The sequence below is a fragment of the Galleria mellonella genome, unplaced genomic scaffold (assembly GCF_026898425.1).
Source record: "Galleria mellonella isolate WM207_F2 unplaced genomic scaffold, CSIRO_AGI_GalMel_v1 utg855, whole genome shotgun sequence".
NCBI lineage: Eukaryota > Metazoa > Arthropoda > Insecta > Lepidoptera > Pyralidae > Galleria > Galleria mellonella.
The window spans coordinates 151,944-167,534 of record NW_026442164.1 but is presented as its reverse complement, the minus strand read 5'-3'; the positions used below and the strand labels follow the sequence as shown (position 1 = coordinate 167,534).

At 34.7% G+C, this 15,591-nt stretch overlaps 1 protein-coding gene and 1 non-coding gene across 2 annotated transcripts in view; one reads left to right on the top strand and one right to left on the bottom strand.

The window, feature by feature from the left end:
* LOC113513277 (rho GTPase-activating protein 7) overlaps positions 1–15,591 on the bottom strand; it is a 422,365-nt gene that overhangs the window by 385,518 nt on the left and 21,256 nt on the right. The gene's annotated exons all lie outside the window — the stretch shown is intronic.
* On the top strand, positions 13,984–14,073 carry LOC128202277 (U6atac minor spliceosomal RNA). The gene has a single exon (XR_008253703.1). It is a non-coding gene; the product is annotated as a U6atac minor spliceosomal RNA (small nuclear RNA).

The window sequence follows — 15,591 nt, the reverse complement described above, 5'->3', positions numbered from 1 at the left end:
ATTCTCAGTCTCCATTACTAACAATCCCTTTCCCCCCAAAATCCGTTGTTGACTGTATTTATTTATTTATTTATTTAATAAGGCTCACCTACAACTTTTCCATTTTACACGCTACTTAATCAATAAAACAAAAAATAATTTTGCCTAATGTAAAAGTTTTTTACAGGCGAACTTTAATTTTCCTCAATTTATAAGAGACTTAGCATGCAAGTTATTTGTTTTGGAGCTATATATTGTACTAAGTTATTATGTCTTTTAGTATATAGCGTCGCTGCTAATTTCTCACATCCTGCTATTAAATGTTGTACTGTCTCGTCTTTCGTTCCGCATAATCTACATTTTCCATCTGTGGAGCGTTTAAGTATATCCCTCTCGTGCTGTTTAGTTACTACGGCTTGGTCTTGTATTGCGAAAATTTTTGATTCTAAAATAGGAGAAATGGTGTATTTCTTTAACCACAAAAATGAAGATTCTTTATTTATTCTTTATTTTATTATATTATTATTTATTAAATTTTTACAAAATTCTCATCTCCCCTCTTAAGGAGAGGAGGTGGCAACTAACCCCCGGCAGAAGCACAGTCGGCCCGGGTTCAGGGCCCCAGGGAGAGAAACCGGCGTACAATGCGAGCAGAATCTAAAAGCACCGCTTTCTGCATCTTTACCGGGAGTGAGCCGCCTCGGAATGCCAACCGTCTGAGATGTTGTTCCAGAGTGGTTGGGATAAAACCGTTCACCGACAAAACGATTGGAATGATTTCAGTGGACGTCACCCCCCACATTTCGGTCACCTCGTGAGCCAGATTATTTTATTTTAATAAAATTTTATTAGTAAAATACGTAATGAATGTAATTGTAAACAGATCACGCAGGAAAATGTTGAAGCAAGGCGTCTCGGCGCGTTCCGCGTGCAGTATCACGACTCCCATGAATCGCAACAAGGGCTCTTTGTATCTAATTACCAAGAGAAATAATCCAAAGAGAATCGAAGAGGGCGACCTTCAGTACTCCGGCGGCGGACGGCGACGGGGCGCGTGACTCACCGCGAAAAAAGACGATCGCCCGCTACGATCGCGATAGTGAAACAGTCGCTTCATTATGAAACCTTAGATCATTTTTGGACGTATTCGATGTTTAATATACTATTATAAAATTTTAAGGTTCGTCAACATCAATCGTCAATATTTTTTTCAATATTGACGATTGAATATGATAATGGAAATGTAATCCCACGTGTACTAACGGTGTACGTTAGTAAGGGGGTGGTGGGCACCAGTGAGGGGTGATAGCTGATGAAAAGGCAGGTCAATTAGCCCACCGTGATGAATACACATGCAATTCAACATGATGGTTTACAGGGGGAACCACGTGGAGGTTGACCTGACAAGGTATATTGCTAGCAATACGACTGGTGGTCCGCGTTATTACAAACCCTTCCCTTCAAATAGTACATATATACCAATTTTTGTGGCAAATGTTTAAATCGTTAAAGTGCTAAGAGGTAAACAAAAATCTTATCAAATTTTAACTTTGTACATTATGCTTTTATTTCCTTACGTGCCATATTTATTATTATTTCTTTTTTACTCAATTATTATATAAAAACAATATAACAATAAATTAAAGTTAATATAAAATTCCTTAAATACTAATACTAATTATAAGTAATCCCCCAACGCACCACACCGAGGCAGCGTACCCAAGATACTGGCAGCATTACCTCTTTGGATTGCCAAACTTATCTTTTGGGCAAAGTAGCTACCAGCTTTTGGGTCACCAGTAACCTCGATGAGGCGCGCTTTGTACATAAGTTGTTTGCTTGTGTACCTCTGTCCCATTCGTGTTTCTACCGTAAAGTTGTTGTAGCTGTGTTTCGGTTTAAAGGGTGAGGTATGGCAGCGAATTTACAAGGTACAGAGAAAAAACACCTGAGTCCTCAGGAATGGCAACGTATGGAGGGTATCATGGGCGAAACAGTATACTCTGTTATGTCCATGCTACTGCTCATGTCAATAGGCGACGGTTACCACTTTCCATCAGATGGGTCGTCAGCTTGTTTGCCATTCTAAGTTACATAAAAAAAAACATTAGCAAAGATGTCAATTTTCAAACATCTAAATGTGTTCATGAACTTTCACATTTATAAGGTAAAGGGTTCTGTTATCGGAATTGATGGATGGAAGTCCCCACAGACCAATACCAATCGACTGAACATAATATTCTTGGAAAGCTCATTTCATGACTGTAATTTGTTACTATGATGACCAGTGTCAGCAATATAGAATAATAGACATATAACAGTTAGGTCTTACTACTAAAAATGCTATTTCAATCGTAATAAAATTTATAATTTGGGACCAATACGAGAATACGCCAACTGCAAATGGAATTATCAAAATTGGTACAGACTTTTCGAAGAAACCCATAATATGCTGCTAAAAAATACAAGTGAAATGAGCATCTTTTATTGGAAATTGCTTAATATATTTTCTTTATTTCTAACTAGTTTTACCCACAACTTCGCCCGCGTGGCTGGAATTCGTTCATTGACCGGGATAAAACTTACTTATATCCTTCTCCATCCCATATACTATATGTATACCAAATTTCATAGTGATTGGTTTAGCCGTTAAGGCGCTATAAGGTAGCAAACAAAGTCAATTTCACATGTATAATATTAGTAAGGATTGTCAGACATAAAAACGTGAAACAAAAAAAAACATATTTATTAAAAAGATTTATAACTATGTAGGTATTATTTAACTGTATGTCAAAAAAAGTTAACCAAAAAACCACAAGCACAACACGTAATACCCAAAATCGCAGAGAACGAGTTTACCTTATTCATATCATTCCTAATTTCACTTTCAAACTGTCTTTGTAAAGCGAGTACACCAAAACAAACATGCACTGTCAACGCGTCATTCTCGAGAGACGACATTACATTAAGCCATATCTCTTCGTTACCAATTACTTGCAGTTTCACTTCATCAATTAACAATTTTTCACCTGTCGCAAGCAACACCGCGTCACTGCGGTCCCCTCTCGGCCAGCGACCTACGCTAACCAAAATTTCGGGCGTGCCAACATGTTTTACGATCTATAAACATCAATTAAGTTAAATACTTACATTCGATACGCTATCGAACAGATGGGTCATTATTAAATATTTGCCGAAAACGCACGAGTTTAATTCGTGCTATTAAATTTCACTATGATTCGCTAATATGAGATGATGGGGTCATTAAACCGTCTATCATAATTGGTAGTCAAGGACCTCGGACGAATTCTTGTGTTGGACTAATTATCTAACAAATTTCATAGTACAGTTTTAAAGTGTGTTGCTTTGAAGGAATCTTGACTTCAATTCTCGATAGGGCTAAATGTATGTCATTTTTTAAATTGATTGAATTTGCTTGTTTTAGCCCTTACCTCACTGGTAAAGTAGTTTAATATTATGTCATTTAAAGTTTACTATGACACTAAATATAAGAAAGAATAGTGTCACTTAAAAAAATCCTAAAAACCACAGATTTTTTTATCATTTTCAAAGTCAAAAGTGTATAATAAAAACGGCTATAAGCGAAATTGAAACAGTAAGAATACTTTGTTCGAAAAGTTAAGTACTTAATAAAAAATTCTTTTGTAAACTCTAGTCCAGAAGGGAAAGGGTCTAATATAGAAATTAAATTACTGTAAAGGTAAAGAGGTGGAAATTCTGCCTCTTGGAGGTTATTTATTAAATTTGAAACGTCATTAACTTCAAAATAAATTAAAATATTATGTACTGTGTCACGGCCGGTCGTAAAACTAACAGCCAAAATTTTGAAATGGATAAATATTTTACTGAACTAAATGTTATCTTGCGAAAGTTCATATCACTGGTTATTTGTTTAGAATTATTTTGTTTAATTCCACTACCATTAGTACGTGTGTGACTGTCAATACTCGAAGATTGACCAGTATATGAATGTTTTATACCGAACTGTCGCAATGACTTATTGCAAGACAATATCACTAACCCCTTTAAAAAAGGCAAGAAAATGTCTCTAACCCCGTTGAGAGGACTTAAATACAGAAAAATGGTGAAATCACATATCGCAAAACGTGAATAAACAAAATGGCAGTTGGATATTGATGGCTAATATGGAAGGTTGTGGAACTTCTGATACCCGTAGTAATAATGCTAGTCAATATTCGAGTGTTGGTAGTCGCACACTAATGGTAAAGGAATTAAACAAAATAATTCTAATCAACTAACTAGTAATATAGATAAAAACAATAATATGATATGTATGAAAGAAGAAAGGGAGCAGAAATGATAAATACGGGGATCAGTGGAAAAGCTAACATTTGCGTCGACTCCAAATAAAACATAGTCAATGTAGTAAAGTTTTCTGTATCTCACGAGAGAAAAACATCAATTTCAGCTATGAAGCAGCATTATATATTTGACTGCAATGTATCTTAATATCCAATTTCTCATATAACAAACGTTATATTTAATAGTATTACATATCTTTAAACATACAAATATGAGTAGCCTTACTTTATCATGTTTTGTAGATGAAACAGTTTTAAAACATCGTATTCAGAACGAATTTTCAAAATTAATCAGCGTGTATGTTGACGATATTTTCATCGAACTGGAAACTGTAACTAATAAAATAAATAATTCGCGGAAAGAGACAGACTTGTTTGTGAAGGGAGATTCCAAATTTCTTTGAACTAATCTAATGAAATGTAAAACGTTTGATATAAACGAAGATATTAAGCATGTAATCAAATAATTAAAAATTGTCTTAAAAAAATTTTTTTACTTTAATTGTGACAAAAAACCAGTTATTTCTATTTTAAATTTAAAGTACTAAACTGATTTTGATAAAATTTCTATGGAACCTATCTATAAGTATATTTTTTTCAGATAAAAAAAAACATTTTTGATATCGATTTACAATTGAGAAAGTTAGAGTTATGAGAGAAATAGTAACAAACATAAATAAAATACATCCGTATTAAAAGCCTCTTTCTTTTAGAAGTCTATAGAAAATATCCCAGTATTAATCAATTACAATGTAATATTTTAACATATATATAGCGAAAAATGACCAGGTGGACCGTCAGCTTGTTTGCCATTCTAAGTTGCATAAAAAAAATACTGGAATTTTTAATCGTCGATCCTCCTGTCGATTAGAATTCGATTGGAAACGAAATATTAAAGTAATCACATTCATCTGTAGGGCCGGGCGGCGCGGTAGAAGCGCGGCGCGGGGCGGTGCGGCGACGCGGCCTGAAGTAAGTACATGCAGTGTTCAATCGGATTTTTGCATTTCAATCTCATCTCTAATTACATCGACACGATTCTGATTTAATTACGATAGCGTCTTCTCTCCGTTGCTCCTCTTTAAAATTCCCAGTTATTTCGATTCGATGTTTTTTTCCAAGTGTTTAGTCTTTAAATAAGTTTTTTTAATTCAGTTTTTTTAGATAATTTTTTTAGAGTCTCCTGAACTGATTCTCTTTACCTACCCCTTAAGGGACTTGACATAAAGAGAGACATACTTTTTTAACAGAGAGACACTTTGTGCAAAAGTCGTTTGCTTGGGTACCTCTGTCTCATTCGTGTTTCAACCGTAAAGCAGTTGTGTTTGCATGGCTGTCTTTCGGTCTGAAGGGTGAGATATGGTGTGAATTTACAGGGTACAGAGGAATAACACCTGAGTCCTCAGGAATGGCAACGCATTGGGGGTATCATGGGCGAAACAGTATACTCTGTTATGTCCATGGTACTGCTCTATAGGCGACGGTTACAACATTCCATCAGGTGGGCCGTCAGCTTGTTTGCCATTGTAAGTTGTATAAAAAGACAGGTACTTTTAAATGATTGCTGCCAGAATTTATATCATAATTAATTGTTAATTAATTCCCAAATCTATCAAAGTGGAAATCAACTGACAGGCAAGATATATTTTATATGAAAGGGATTCTCATAAGGATTTTTTATAATGGAAATAGTATGGTATCTCTACTAGTAACAATAATTTACGATGGCAAGTCTCAGCAAATGATGATAAGTGAGAATGTCATATTCGGGTCAGTCGGTCCATGCCGGCAAATCCATTAAGAATTAAACACAATGGTTAACAAAGGGAGCATTAAGATACACCTGACAGGGTATATTGGCAGATTTGGGATAGGTAGGCCACTGTTAACTATCCTCTCTTTCCATGATGAGGATCTAACTAGATTTTTTTTATACAACTTAGAATGGCAAACAAGCTGACGGCCCACCTGATGAAAAGCGGTAACCGTCGCCTATAAACATGAACAGTACCGTGGACATAACAGAGACATAACTGTTTCGCCCATGATACTCCCCCATGCGTTGCCATTCCTGAGGACTCAGGCACAGACAATATAATACTATCAGGTGTTATTCCTCTGTACCCTGTAAATTCACGCCAATAGAATAAGTGAATACAAAAAACTAAAGTTATTAGTTAAAACGTATACCTATCAACATAGACAAATAATAGTTTCTACATTTTAGACAAAAAACGAAACTCGTGGAAGACATAATAAAATTGTAAATGTCGAGTATGGACTTTCGATTTGAAACCTGTATCAGTCGAGCAATACGGAATGTATCGGCAATTAACGTCCGATAGTCCAGCTGATAACAAATTGACGCTCATTTGTGAGTACTCCTTTTGGGAGATTCGCTTTCGATTTCTGCAAAAGCGAAATCTAGCAATTTAAGGATTTATTGGCTTAATAAACTATTATTACCATTATAAACTTAATACGATGTGATTGTATACTTTATGATGTATAATGTAGATACACTAGTACCTAATAACCTAATGATTTTATTGCAAAAATGAAAATGTATAGTTTACTAGTATAATAATACTAGTTTACTAAATGTTTCAATTAAGCAATGTGTTTAAATTTTCTGTTATGTCCATGGTACTGCTCATGTCTATAGGCGACAGTTACCACTTTCCATCAAGTGGGCCCTCAGCTTGTTTGCCATTCTAAGTACCATAGCAATAAAAAAAAGAAAAAAAAATGTTTGTACGTTGATTACTTATATGCATAAAGAATCTGAGACTGACATTTCTAGTACATATGGATTATGCTCTGACTATTCATACTTTTTTATATAAGCATTCCTATAAAATCACTTACAGTTAAAGTCCTTGCAGATAAAATTAATCTTTTACGGTTACAAAATATATAAAGTATCTATATCAAAGATCTGCCATTTCACCAATGTGAATCCGTAAATGTAGTTCCCGTGGGAATCTCCTATAGCGGATATACGTTGCCATAAGCAATATGCATGTGAAATTTCCGTTTCTCAGATTCTTTTTGTGATTTCATGATCATTCAATTGATGCTATTGATGACTGCTTTTACATCATCAACAATATATTCCATTTCTCGATAACCAATTTCGGTTTTCGTGTCAAGTGTCAACCTATTAATACAACTAATATCCTCTTTTGACCCCACTTTATATTCTGCTTAAATGAATTTAATTCTAAACGTAACTTAACTGTTCATTATAAACTTGTTTCATTCAAAATTCAATGTCGTTTTAATAAATTTGCAAACACTGAATTCGAACAACCATAATAAATTCGAGTAAAAATCAATACAACTTCAAATCAAAGAAAATCGTATCAAAATACGAGGTTCGTTGCATATTTGTTGAGAAAGATAATGATGTTTGTATATAAATTGAAAAAAATACGCGATGTCTACAAGCAAGGACTTACTGTAAACTTAGTAACTGGTTGCTAGTATTTTTTTTAACATTTTTATCATCAGTAAAAAGTTAACTTACGTACTTTCAATATATTTAACACAAATGCCAGCTATAAATATTATAGTAAATCCAATTATTATAAACGTGAAAGCGAATTTGTTACCTTTTGATGCTCAAGCATTTGTTATATTAAAATTGAAATGTCTATTTTTGGAAATGAACAGGGATGAAGGACATGAGACTACTTAATCACTATTACGAGAACAAAGTCAAGAATATAGCTAGTATAAAATAATTTGTATGAGTGACAAATACGTAATAGTCAGTTATAGAAAAAAATATAAAGGAATCATTTTATAATTCATATTTATATTTTAAAATTTTATATTTTTATATTTAAGCAAAAAGCTGAGTTGTGGCCATTTTGTATTACTGTGGCACACGCATGAAGAAAAAAATTTTTACTAATTTTATGCATTCTGATTTTATTTTTGATTTTTTTTAATCTTTTGTACATGTATCTTTTTTTTATCTTTTTTCACTTTGCATTTGTGTATTTTGCTGTTTGTGTGCTGTAAGTGATGCAAATAAATTATCTATCTATCTATCTATATTTTTACAACAACAAAAGCACAAAAAAATTGTCATTAACAGTACTACTAACGCTGCAAGTGTAAAGGTGGTGCCCTCTGATATTAGAAGTTTCTTACTCGTGCTCATTATAAATGTAGACCTCTATTGTGGATTGCTGAAGAACGCTTTTACATACCCGTCGAAGCATGAAGCATGTGACAATTATTTTAAATGATCCGAATGAAAATTTGAAAAATTTTCCAATTTAGTCTGAGTTTCCATTATTATTTATTAGTGCTATTACCATCCTTCCATCTATCACCATAAATGAACGCTGTAAAAGGACATTGAAATTTCAAGGGCGCCCTCTTGAGTCCTCCGGTTGGGCGCGAATTCTTTGTATTAATCACATTGTAAAATGTAATAAACTTCGCTGAGAACTTCAAACAAGTTCACGAGGACTTGGCTAATAAATTTATTGTCCCCGTTAATTAAAACAAATTACATTTGATTAAGTACGAGTGAGATAAATTAAATTAATTAAGTTTGGTGAATGTCGATGCGCCATTATTTAGAAAGTTGTTGCAAAAATGATTGCCTATTTTGCATGTGCGACATAAATTGTTATTTACGTTTTATTAGCCTTTAGCCTCGCACCAATAGATAAGCAATTTATTGCGGCTTCATTGAAATTTATTAATTAGATATCTCTCGCCCCCCGGCACCGTCCGCTTCCTCTCACCTTAATGATAGTTGGCACATGAGTGATTGCTTATCCAACGAGTATTAACAATATTTCATCTCTAGTTATCAATGGGTCGACACCATCATAGCCTAGTGGTATTATATCGACTTATAGACTTCAAAGGTCGAAAGTTCGCATCTGGCCGACACCAAAAGCTTTGTATCATTTTAAATTTCCAACTTACTCTCTGGTAATGAAAAATTTGTCTTTATTTAAACATTAATTCACAAATATAAAAAGAAGTATATATGACGGATTTTGTAACTGACTGCATTTTCTACTAGTCAACCATCGAGCAAACAAACAAAAAGTTGGCGGTGTTTTTTTAAAATTTTAAAAAAGTGCACTTTGAGTTGGACTATCAATTTTTTTTTTTAATTTTAAATATCTCGGCTACTTATGTAATATATAAACATTGTTAGCAACATAAGAGTGACAGCAGCAGGCTGGCTCTCTGCCACCTAGGATTTCTAACCCCTATATTTATAAAAACTAACACTATCTACTAATTTAACTATAACCCTGTTTTGTCACTTCCTTATAAATGACGAATGTAGCGTAAAAGAAAGAGACAAAGCAGTTCAATACCTAAAATAGGTTTAGAGGAAATTTGACGTGTTTATGAATATAGTGGGGGGTGTGAGCTCAACGAAATATGGACATAATTATTCAGTAATAGCACAGATAATACAATACTACACTTGTAGTATCGGATATTATTCCGCACTCATTCTACAGAACAATAAAGTGTTACAAAATGCCGAGATGATGTCGATGCGAGAGCGCGCGGCAATGACCGAAATATCATTATTTGTTCACGATGGTTTACGAGCGAATAAATCATAAACATCGCTTGATAACATCGAAGTGTAACAAAAAACGGTCAAGTGTGAGCGGTGCACGCGTGCACAACCGACTATTTGTTCGCGTGGCACTAATTGATAGGTTTTGAAGAGAATAATTTAAAATGTTGCTTAGGTCTAAGAGACATGAGGCAATATTATAAGACGTTGGGCCTATAGCCAAACTCAACTATTACTAATAATTTATATTTTTTTTTTTATACAACTTAGAATGGCAAACAAGCTGACGGCCCACCTGATTGATTCAAATTCAATGGATTAAAATAACGCCATATCCCACCCTTCAAACCGAAACACAGCCATACAAACACAACTGCTTCACGGTTGAAACATGAATGGGACAGAAATTACAAATACATTATTATGTAATCAACCAAACATTTTGCCCTTGATCGAAATTAACCAAGTCGACTCAGTGTTCTTTTTTTTTATACAACTTAGAATGGCAAATAAGCTGACGGTCCACCTGATGGAAAGTGGTAACCGTCGCCTATAGACACGAGCAGTAGCATGGACATAACAGAGTATACTGTTTCACCCATGATACCCCCCATGCGTTGCCATTCCTGAGGACTCGGGTGTTATTCCTCCGTATCCAGTAAATTCACGCAATATCCCACCCTTCAAACCGAAACACAGCCATGCAAACACAACTGCTTCACGGTTGAAACACGAATGAGACAGAGTATCTAAGCAATCGACTTTTGTACAAAGTTCTTGAAAAAATAAATATGTTAAGGTTCCTTTTACACATTGACACGGACCCCTAAATCTAGAACAAAGTGTTCAGTCAGATAACAAGCTTGTAGTACATTATCAAACGGTACCGTTGTGTAACTTCAAGAACATAATTACTGTTATTAAACGATTATCTATACGTACAAAAAAATATTATTCCTCGTTTAATAACGAACGGGAAGAATACCTTATGATGAAAAACAAAGCAATTTGCACGTGGCTTTTTATATTTATAGTACAAACAAAATTTATGAATTACCAACCTTCTGAACGCGCCGGTAAAAAATACGAGTATATTTTTTATAAATAACACCACGGTTTTCGTTTTAAACTTTGGGAGAGTTATGTCATCATAGCAAAATAAGGCAGACGGACAAAAATAATACATCGTCGGAGGTTAAATTTAATAAAAAAAAGTTTTACCAGAGGGAGACTTTGTACAAAAGTCGATTGCTTGGGTACTTCTGTCCCATTCGTGTTTCTACCGTGAAGCAGTTGTGTTTGCATGGCTGTGTTTCGGTTTGAAGGGTGGGATATGGCGTGAATTTACAGGGTACAGGGGAATAACACCTGAGTCCTCAGGAATGGCAACGCAAGGGAGGTACCATGGACGAAACAGTATACTCTGGGGTGAAAGGGATTGTTAGTAATAGAGACTAAAAATCCAATTGCTAGCAATATACCCAACCACGTCAACTTCCTCGTGGTTCCCCCTGGAAACTATCATGGTTAATTCCTAATGAATTCGTCATGATGGGCTAACTGGCCTGTTTTTATTCTCATCGATCACCCTTCACTGGTGCCCCGCCAGCGTATCCCGTTAGCACAGGCAAAGTTACCATTCCATTTTCGTCCACCAAAAAAAAGAAAATGTCCGTCCGTCCGTCTGTCAAAGCCCATTTTCTTAGGAACGCGTGGAGGTATTAAGTTGAAATTAATATCGTATACTCAGATCTGCAATCTCTTAAAGCAGTGAAAAAATCAAGTTTCTAAATCGACACAAAAGGTACGGCCGTTTATGTTCCATTTATATCGCATATTTTGACATTCGCAAAGGGAATCAAAACCTATAAGGTATTTTCCGTTGACTTAGAATCATGTAATTTGGCAAGAAGCAATGTCATGTAGCACAAGTAAAGGAAAAAATCCGAAAACCATAAATTTGTTGTTATTTCACAAAAAATAATGTAACTTGATGATTTTGTACGGGACCCTCGCTGCGCGAGTCCGACTCGCACTTGAGCGGGTTTTTTTTGCAATCAAGAGATTACTTCCGAGTTAGTTCGATACTTGTTTTGTCGTAATTAAATGTTCTTTTGTAGAATGAAATTTTAAGTTACTTGCTACAAAAATATTAATATTAAAAGTATATGTATTATTTCTCAGCTTATAGCTGGTTTTGTAGAGACAAGGACGGGATTGTTACCAAGTCACTTGTTCTCATATTTTATTTTATACAGTAGGAATGTTAGGAATTAGACTATTTAAAAAATTTCTAACTATGGAGCATGTATCTAATACTGTAGATTTCTGGAGTTCAATAAAGAATATACTAACATTTATTATATAAGTAAGTAGGTATTATATCTATTTATAGTGTATGTATTTATGTAATATTTTATTATATATTTTAATATTTTATTTAACTGTATATTTGTTTATGTATTAATAGTTGTAGCACTTCAGCTGCCCGTTGACGACATGCTTTCTCACTGTATTGGGTTGACTGGATCGAGCCTATTATATATATATATAATAGGCTCGATGCGGAAATGGGAGTACAATTTGCAATTTATTAAAAGTAAATATTAAAAAACTTCCGCATTCAAACTATTTCAAACTGTCTACCAATATTTGAACGCGGAATTATGTTTAATAGAAGATAGTGAAAGTGTTGTTTACATTTTTAACGAATAATTGACTCGATCGATTGATACAGGACAGTCTGCTGATGTTCAATAGGTACAAATAAAAAAATTGATTAATTCTATTGATTGTTTTTTTCAATTTTATTGATTGTTTGATTCAAATGTTTCAAATTGTTACAGATTTTTTTACAGAACGTTTCCCTGATAACTTCAACAAAACTTCGTTACCTTTTAAAAGAAAAAATAAAGAAATATTTTTATTCAAATAAACTTAGATTCAAGTATTTTTGAATAGTCATTTTTTTCATTACCGCCTATTCATTGATTCGGAACGCAATTTCAGCAAAGAAACTTAGCTGTTAGTTTTTTTTCAAAAAGTTTAACCATATAAATAATGAATTTGTGTGAATACAAACTATTAAGCAGTATCAGATCATAAAATTTAAAATATTATTATAATTATAAATATAATTATATATATATATATATATATATATATATATATATATATATATATATATATATATATATATATATATATATATATATATATATATATATATATATTAAAAAGTATATAAACTTTATTAAGTTGTAATAACTATTTGTGCTTATGTGCTAGTATATTGTTTCTATTTGTTGTCATTATGAACGGCAACACGTCGGCAACATATCCGCGACATGTTATGTGCGTGTCGCTTCCTGGGCCCGGGTGACAGCCAACCCTTCCTAGTATAAGCTCAGTATCACGACGGGCTGCGCACGCGCAGCCGTGCACATCGAACTATAGACAATGGAACTGTGCAAGCGGAAATTAAATTGTATTCATTACTCGAATTTAATTTTATTTAAATGATTTTTGATTAAAATAAAACATCATCATTATCAGCTTTTCCACAGCTGAACATAATCCTCCCTTTTGGAAAGATTTTCCAGTAGTTGCTATGCTTAGCAGGCGGCAATCCGCCTGTAACCGAAGTTAAATTTTGGATATGTTTTAAGAGGGACACTGCAGCCCATCCCTCGTCCTCCCTTAGTCGCCTCTTACGGTACTCACGGAAAAGGAAATGGTGACCTATTCTAAGCCGGAACCTCACGGGAAATATAAAATAAAACATACCAGTACATAATAAGCGAAAATATTGTATTACATAGGTACAAACATCTCTTTTTGTAGTCGTTTAAATAACCAACATTTTTTTAAATATATATAAAATTTGTATTGTATTTTTTCGATTTCAATTACAAAAATTGTATTCTTTCGATTGAAAAAAAAAATATTCAAAATCTAAAAAATATACTAAAGAGAGACTGCGAAAGTCGTCTGTATGGACATCTCTGTTCCACTCGTGTTTCTCCCTTCAAGCAGCTGTGTCGACGTAATGACATATGACAGTAAAACAGTACAGGATACAAAAGCAATATGTCTATTGAAAGGAGAGACTATTAGCACTCCCCTTGACAAGGATGGAACACACAAAATGGTTAAGGCACAACTTGACCACATTTTTGCCGTCGGAGATGTGGTGAGTGCGAAAGCGCACCCATGTCTCCGACATATGGCACCTCGAGGGTATATCGTCTGGTTTTTAGTGGGTACACCCCCACCTTACGGGGGATTCCCACAGTACCCATTCACCTCCCACAAGGTGTATGGGTCTGCATAAAGCATTTTCCAGACGTTAAAAAAATTATACAAAAGCAAAACTCCTTAATCCTCAAAGAAAGCAACGCATAACTACATACTGTTGCTATTTGTAAGCGAGGATTACCTACCACTTTTTGTCGAGGGAAAGGGATCGTTAGTAATAGGGACTTTCTCCTGGAAACTATTGTAATTAATACTTGTTGGGGTTGTAAACAATGGGCTAACTAACCTGCTTTTTATTCTCATCTATCATCTTTCACTGGTGCCCCCCCCCCCAGTGAATACCGATAGCGCAGGGGAAGTTACCACTTCATTATCATCCATTGAAAAGCACTTTCTGTCAGGGGGGACATCAGCTTGTTCTTTTTTTTTTTAAACACAGGAGGCAAACGAGTTCTGAGTTTCAGTGTTCGTGATTCTAGTTCGCTTATAAAATATAAAATGCTTAGGTACGCGTGCGCGGCTCTTCCACCGCGGTCAGTATCCACAATCAATTTCCACACAATGCGTGCGTGCCCCCGCGCTTCAATGGGACGAGCGTGGCCGGTCACCACCGCTTGTGAACAGCGCCACGGGACTTTTGACAACTTATTGTTTTGGTTCTTTTATTTTTTACTTCATTTTTGGTTATTATTTTTTAAACATGTTACAAAGCGTTACCTTGTTCTAAGCTAAGCTAAAAATGTTGGTACAAGATTTTTAAATGGTTTAACAGGAAGACTAAATAAATATCTACTCCTTATTCTCATTAAAGGATGAGGATCTTAATATTTTCAAAAATATCGTAATAATAATAGAAATTATGCCTCTCTCTCTTCGTCCACTTCATTACTAAAGGTCGTGTCCTTGAAAGGCCTTTCTTATGATGTTATTCCATTTCGCACGGTCTTCAGCCTCTCGCAAGGCAGCTGCAATTGACAGTCCCGTAACGGCGGTTACTTGGTCTGACCATTGACTAGGCGATCGTCCGCGTGATCTTTTTCCCTCTATCTTGCCTACAACCATTAGAAATTATGAAATAATGTATGCAAGTGTAAATTTGTCTCTAAAAGAGATCTCTTCCAGGCAACCTAACACAGTGTTATAGAACTCTCAAGTATTTTAATTTTTCTTATATACTACAGTGACAGCAAACAAGCATACGACTCATCTGATGGTAAACAGTGGCCTATGAATATCTGCGTACGAATATTAAGAGCGTCATCTCATACTTTGAAGAAACCAACGCTATTGTTTGTAATTTTATTACGAGTATGCACGTTACGCGATACCAGTGAATTTACAGGGTGCAGAGGAATAACACCTGAGTCCTCAGGAATGGCAACGCATTTGGGGGCATCATGGGCGAAACAGTATACTCTGTTATGTCCATGGTACTGCTCA